The sequence below is a fragment of the Triticum aestivum genome, chromosome 3A (genome assembly GCF_018294505.1).
Source record: "Triticum aestivum cultivar Chinese Spring chromosome 3A, IWGSC CS RefSeq v2.1, whole genome shotgun sequence".
In the NCBI taxonomy this organism is placed as follows: domain Eukaryota; kingdom Viridiplantae; phylum Streptophyta; class Magnoliopsida; order Poales; family Poaceae; genus Triticum; species Triticum aestivum.
The window spans coordinates 4,172,775-4,179,812 of NC_057800.1; positions in this window are offsets into that span (position 1 = coordinate 4,172,775).

The window sequence follows — 7,038 nt, forward strand, 5'->3', positions numbered from 1 at the left end:
GCTATTCGAATAGATGATGTTAACCCTGCAGGGGTGTACTTCTTCATACATGTTTCCACCACTTAGCGTCTGCACACGACATGTGCTCGGCAGACTTCAAGCGAAAGCCGACGTGGGTGTAGACCACGACCTACCTAAACACTCAAGTCTCTAGTCCAGGTTTATCGCCTATTCGGGTTCCATCCATGAGGAGATCTGGCCGGAGTTTCGCTCACAGCCCCAAACGATGTGAACAGGGTTCCCGAGATACCAAACGGGCATCTGGTACACCGTGCCACGTACCTACCGCATCACAGCCCACCCCTACGGTCAGCGCTGTCCACGGCCTCCAGTAAGCTACAAACACCAGAAACTACTTGCAACTCTTGGACAGAGGACTAGGGTGAATAAGAAGTCGAGCGGGGTCATATTTCAGGGCCCAATGTATGGTAGTAGCTGAATCGTGGATCACAAACACAGAACTCAGTTCCTGAGGACGGCTTCAATGAGACAACCCACCATGTACTCCTACATGGCCTCTCACCGTTACCTTTTACCAAATCGTGTTCACACACTTAGCTCACACAGTAGGACATGTTCACACACCTCTGATTCATCCCGATGAATCAGACCTGACTCAACTCTAAGCAGTAGCAGGCATGACAAACAAACATGAATGAGTAGGCACAATAGGGCTCAAGCAACTCCTACTCATGCTAGTGGGTTTCATCTATTTACTGTGGAATGACAGGTCATGCAAAGGATAAAGGGGTTCAGCTACCGCAGCAAGTAACAGATGAATCGTTGTTGTCCTAATGCAGTACAAGAGAGTAGGAGCGAGAGAGTGGGATTGTATCGGAATGCACAAGGGGGTTTGCTTGCCTAGCACTTCTGAAGATAACATTGAGTCTTCATCAGTGTCAACGATCACAATGTCGGAACATCGTCTACCGGGAGGGAACAGATACCGGCAAAAAAGAAGAAATACAGTCAATGCAATGCACAATATGATGCATGCTCATGACATGGCAATATGAATGTGTTATGAGCTAATGCAACTAGCAACAGATTAAATGAAGTTGGTTTGAATACAAGATTCAAATTCAAACTCCATATGTGATTATTCAAATGCCATTTAATTGATTTGTGCTATACAGCAGATATAAGTTGTTCTGACATACATGAAAATGGTACAGATGGATTCCTTGAATTTTTCTGATAATTTTTCATATATAATTTATTTCATTTGGAGTTACGGTTAATTTTCTATGAATTTTTGAAGTTTTAGTCATTTTCTGAAATTTCCTGAATATTTAGAATTAAAATAATTCCAGAAAATTGTTAATTGCGTCAGCATGATGTTGGGGTGACGTCAGCAGGTCAACGGGCGCCGTCCAGGTCAAACTGACCTGTGGGCCCTGCGTGTCAGTGTCTGGACTAACTAACCTAATTAACATTAACCCTAACTAACTTGGTTAGCCGGGCGGGGCCCGCATGTCAGTGAGTCAGTGGCTTAACTAAAATTAGTTATTAATTTAACCAAAAGTTAGCAGGGGACGGGCCCACACGTCAGTGACCCAGGGGGGTCAAATCCCTGGTCAACCGGGGCTAATCCACCGGCGTCTAGCCGCCGGCAAGGTCCGAGACGGCGGCGATGCGCGGAATCATAGCACGGGCCACGGTTCGAGGCGTGGATGGCACCGTTGGAACCCCGAGCCTCGTCCGCGTCGTCTGGTGCTAGTGGGGTCGCCGGAGATGACTCAGATCGACGGCGGAGTCCGCTTCCGCGGCGGCCGGAGTTCGGGGCTGGTGCGGGTTAGCGTTGGGGTGCACGGGGAGGACGGTGGTGGGGTGATATGTGCTACTGGGAGGACGCTGAGCACGATGGAGTGCTCGGACACGAGCTCCAGTGACTAGCGCGGCGGCGGCGACATCGCCGGCGGTGGTAGGCTCGCGGCTCCGGCGGATTTGATAGCTACGCGGTGCAAACGAGGCAGGGAAGAGGGGGAAAAGAGTCCGGTGCTCACCGTGAACTCGCAGAGCAGGCTAGTGGGCTCGGGGATGGCTTGGTGACGACGAAACGGCGGCGGCGATCTCGCCCCGCCGAGCTTGAAGACGACGGTGGTGGTGGTGTTCCCGGGTACCTGGCGTGGCGTGACTTGGTGGAGAGGGCGAGGGCGTCGAGGCGGAGCCTCTGAGCTTCTCAAGGGGACGAGGGAGAGGCCATGGCCGCGGTGGTTCTCGTCGGCGGCGGCGGGCGCGTTCGGTGAGGAGAACAGAGGAGGGGGAGAGTGTTCGGGGAAGAGAGAGGGAGCAGTGAGGGAGGAAGAGGAGCGAGGGGACACGAGGCGTCGTCGTGGCGTCGCTAGGGAGACCGGGGGAAGCAGGAGGTGGCCGGGGCATCGCCAGCGCTCGCCACCGAGCAGCTTCGGTGCGAGGGGAGGAAGACGACAGGAGAAGGGTGGGCTGGGCCGCGCTGGGCCGGTCTTGTTGGGCCACCAGGTGGGCTTCACAGGTAAGTCCAGGTGGTTCTGCTCTTTTTTTTTTATAATTCTGTTCTGTTTTATCTTTTCTATTTTCTGCAATTTGTTTTTGATTTGATTTAAAATATCAAATCATTTTATAAAATCCTGGAAACAATTATGGGTGCTTTCTGAATTATTTCAGTGACCCTTAACAATTTCCAACATTTATTTGAACATTTAAATTATTTATAGTATTTAAATGCCCAAAGTCAAATACAATATGGTTTATTCAAAAATCCAAAAATGTCTTGGAAAAATATCCATCATCTCTGGATATGGTTTTCACCCTTTTCCAGTAATCATGAACATTTTTGCAAACCAATTTGGGTTCTTTGAAAATATTTTGAAGTTGAACCTATTTGCAATGCTTTGGTGCTAGGGCTTGGTCATCCCCATTTCAAATTTCATAACATTTAAACATGTTGCATGGGTGCTAAAGCAAAAACAAACAAGGGCTGATCTGGGGCTGTGACACCAGACACAGATCAAATACCAAGAACTCGTTATGCATGTTATTTTGAAATAACTGCGAACGCCGACAGGGCCAGGCCCACCTCTCACCCAGGTAGTCTCAACCTGCCCTATCGCTCCGCCACAAAGATCCACCCAGAGGGCTGTCGGGACAAAGGTCCTTTCAGCCCCCAATCCGTGAATCACTCGCGAGTAATCCTCGAGCCGACCCGACTTTAGTCACCACATGTATCATGTCTAAAGTATAGTATATACCCGTGATCACCTCCCGGGTGATCACGGCCCGATAGTATAACACAGCAGACGGACAAGAATGTAGGGCCACTGATGGAAAACTAGCATCCTATACTAAGCATGTAGGATTGCAGGTAAAGGTAACAAAAGTAGTAGCAAGGACACGCTATGCATGAGGATAGGATAAACGGAAAGAAGTAACATGCTACACTACTCTAATGCAAGCAGTATAGGTGAGAATAGGCGATATCTAGTGATCAAGGGGGGGGGCTTGCCTAGTTGGTCAGACAAGAAGGAGGGGTCGTCGGTGACATAGTCGACCCCAGGGGCATCAGCATCGTCACGGGGTCTACCGAAGAGAACAGGGGGAGAAACAGTAAATACATAGCAAGCAAGTGCATAACAGGATAACAGGCAGAGCTAGACGTGTTCTAACGCGGTATGAGGTGATACCGGTGAAGGGGGAAACAACCGGGAAAGTATCCTTGGTGTTTCGCGTTTTTGGGCAGAGGAGCCGGAGGGGGAAAGTTGTGAGTTTGGTATGTTAGGGGTGTGTGGCGAACGAACGGGCTGCATATACGGGTTAGTCTCGTCGTTCTGAGCAACTTTCATGTAGAAAGTATTTTCATCCGAGTTACGGATTAAAAGATATGATTTTCTAAAGATTTTATTAATTACTGGAATTTAATTAATTATTTAAATTAATTCGAAAAATGGATTAATGACATCAGCATGATGTCATGCTGACGTCAGCAGTCAACCGAGTTGATTGGTCAACCTGACCGGGGGGGTCCCACTGGTCAGTGACACATATTAATTAAACATTTTAATTAGCCTAATTAGTATTAATTAGGGGGGTGGGCCCCACTGTCATACATATTAATTAGCTAATTAACTAACCAGGTTAATTAGATAACTAATGTTTAATTAGTTTAATTATTTGTTTAGTTTGATTAATCAAAATTACTTAAGTTAATTATTTCTGTAATTAATTAATTAATTATAATTTTTTATATATTTTTTTAATTCTTTTTTTATAAAACGTTCTAGGCTAAGCCCACCTGTCATTGGTCCAAAGGGGCTAGTGGGCACGGGCGCAAAGGGCAAACGGGCACGGGCGATGGTTTCGGGCGCAACCCAATCGGGCACACGCCCAGGGCGCCGTGGCGAGGCCGGGCGGTCACCGGAGGGGGACGCCGGCAGGAGAGCAGCAGGGCGGCGCCGGTGGCGAGGGGAGTGGCGCTGCGCGTGGGCAGCACAGACGGAGGCGGGACGCAACAACGGCGACGTGCGGCTACGCTAGGCGAGGCCGTGGCTGGTGCGGGCGCGGCGATGCGAGCTGCGGCGAGCGGCCAGCTTAGGAAGGCGGACCGCGGCGAGGGAGGCCGGAGCGGGGCGGCGAGTGAGCAGCGACAGGACGTCGGCTGCGAGGTGGAGCGAGAGGCGGGAGGTGGCGGAGCCAAAATGGGGTCACGGGCATGGCGTGTCCAGGGTCGTGCGCGCGCGGGGGATGAAGGTCGCGGCGAGCGCGACAGGGGGCGCGTGCGGGCGTGGGTGCCGGCCCTGGGCGCGACAGTTCGGCACGCGCTGCGGGGAGCAGGGCGCGGGGTGAGACATGGCGATGGCAGCGGAGCAGCAGCCGCAGCAGTAGAGCAGCGGCAGTGGCCGGCATTGTGGGTGGAAGGGCACGGTGCTGCGGAAGCAGAGAGGGAGGAGGGAGGCGGCGGCTCACATCGACATGCAGGGTACAGGGCAGCGAGGCATGAGGAGGAAGACGGGGACGGCCTTGTAGACGGAGACGACGTCGGCGATGGAGTCCGGTGGGGCAGCTCCAGCGAGGGGTTGAGGAGGAGGACGGTGAGGCGGCGTTCCAGGCAGCGTCGGCGGCGTGCTTGTGAGCCCCGATCCAATCTGGATCGGGTGGAGGAGTGCGGGTGGTTGGGTTAGGGTTTGACCAGGGGTGGGGGTTTATGGGGGGAGTGGGGTGGCCGGCTGGGCCTTTGCCCAGTTGGGCTAGTTGGCCCGATGGCCTGCTGGGTCGAGGCCCAGTTCGGGGGAGGGGTCTCTTTTTCTTTTCTTTTGTTTGTCTTGTTTTGTTTTACTTTTTCTTATTTTTGTTTTTCTGTTTTGGCTAATTGTCTGGGCACCAAATGAGTTTTGTAAAATATGACAGCTGGCCCACAAATCACAGCACAATATAACCTACCACAACAACTAGTTTGGGGTAAATATCATTTCATATTTATTTTGTATTAATAAAAAGGTTATTAAATAATGTTTTCAACCACTGTTTGAGGTTATTTAAGTCACCTATCAAATTTCAATAATGTTGTTTACCATTTTATCATAGCCTCTGATTTATCTACTATTTATTGAACATTTTAGTTTTAATATTTCAAAACTTTTATTGTTTGCTTGATTTTAAATTTTGAATTTGAATCGGTTTCGAACTAACGCGAGATTAGCAACAATAACCGAGGTGACGTGGCATCATTAATGTGCGATTACTGTAGCTTAATTATTCAGGCGTCATAGGAAAGTTGAGAGTTCCCGCTGATGGGTCGCAGTGGAGAAAAATCGAAAGAAAGTACGGGAAGGAGTTTGCAGATGACGCAAGGAACGTATGGTTTGTTCTACGCGCAGATGTCATTAATCCTTTTGGGGAGCAGAGCAGCAACCATAGCACCTGGCCTGTGACTCTATGTTTGTATAACCTTCCTCCTTGGTTGTGCATGAAGCGGAAGTTCATTATGATGCCAGTGCTCATCCAAGGCCCTAAGCAACCCGGCAACGACATTGATGTGTACCTAAGGCCATTAGTTGAAGAACTCTTACAACTATGGAATGGAACAGGTGTACGTGCGTGGGATGAGCACATGGGGGAAGAATTTGACCTAAAGGCATTGCTGTTCGTGACCATCAATGATTGGCCTGCTCTCAGTAACCTTTCAGGACAGACAAACAAGGGATACCGCGCATGCACGCACTGTTTGGATGATACCGACAGTATATATTTGGCTAATTGTAAGAAGAATGTGTACCTGGGACATCGTCGATTTCTTCCGAGCAGGCATCCCGTAAGAAAGAAAGGCAAGCATTTCAAAGGTGAGGCGGATCACCGGACGAAGCCTCGCCACCATACTGGTGCTGATGTACATGATATGGTCAAGGATTTGAAGGTGGTCTTTGGAAAGGGTCCTGGTGGAGAACCTGTTCCGAATGACGCTGACGGACGCGCACCCATGTGTCGAAGAAGAAATCTATTTTTTGGAACCTGCCGTATTGGAAAGACCGAGAGGTCCACTCCGCAATCAACATGATGCACATGACGAAGAATCTTTGTGTGACCCGGCTTGGCTTCTTGGGCGTGTATGGGAAGACAAAAGATACACCTGAGGCACGGGAGGACCAGCAACGTATGCACGGAAAAGACGACATACATCAGGGTCATGCAAGCTACGCTCTTACCAAATAAGAGAAGGAAATCTTCTTTGAATGCCTGCTCAGTATTAAGATACCGTCTGGCTTCTCGTCAAATATAAAGGGAATAATAAACATGGCAGAGAAAAAGTTCCAGAACCTAAAGTCTCATGACTGCCACGTGATTATGACGCAACTGCTTCCGGTTGCATTGAGGGGGCTTCTACCGGAAAACATTCGATTAGCCATTGTGAAGCTATGTGCATTTCTCAATGCAATCTCTCAAAAGGTAATCGATCCAGAAATCATACCAAGGTTAGAGAATGATTTGGTGCAATGTCTTGTAAGTTTCGAGTTGGTGTTCCCACCATCCTTCTTCAACATCATGACACACGTCCTAGTTCACCTA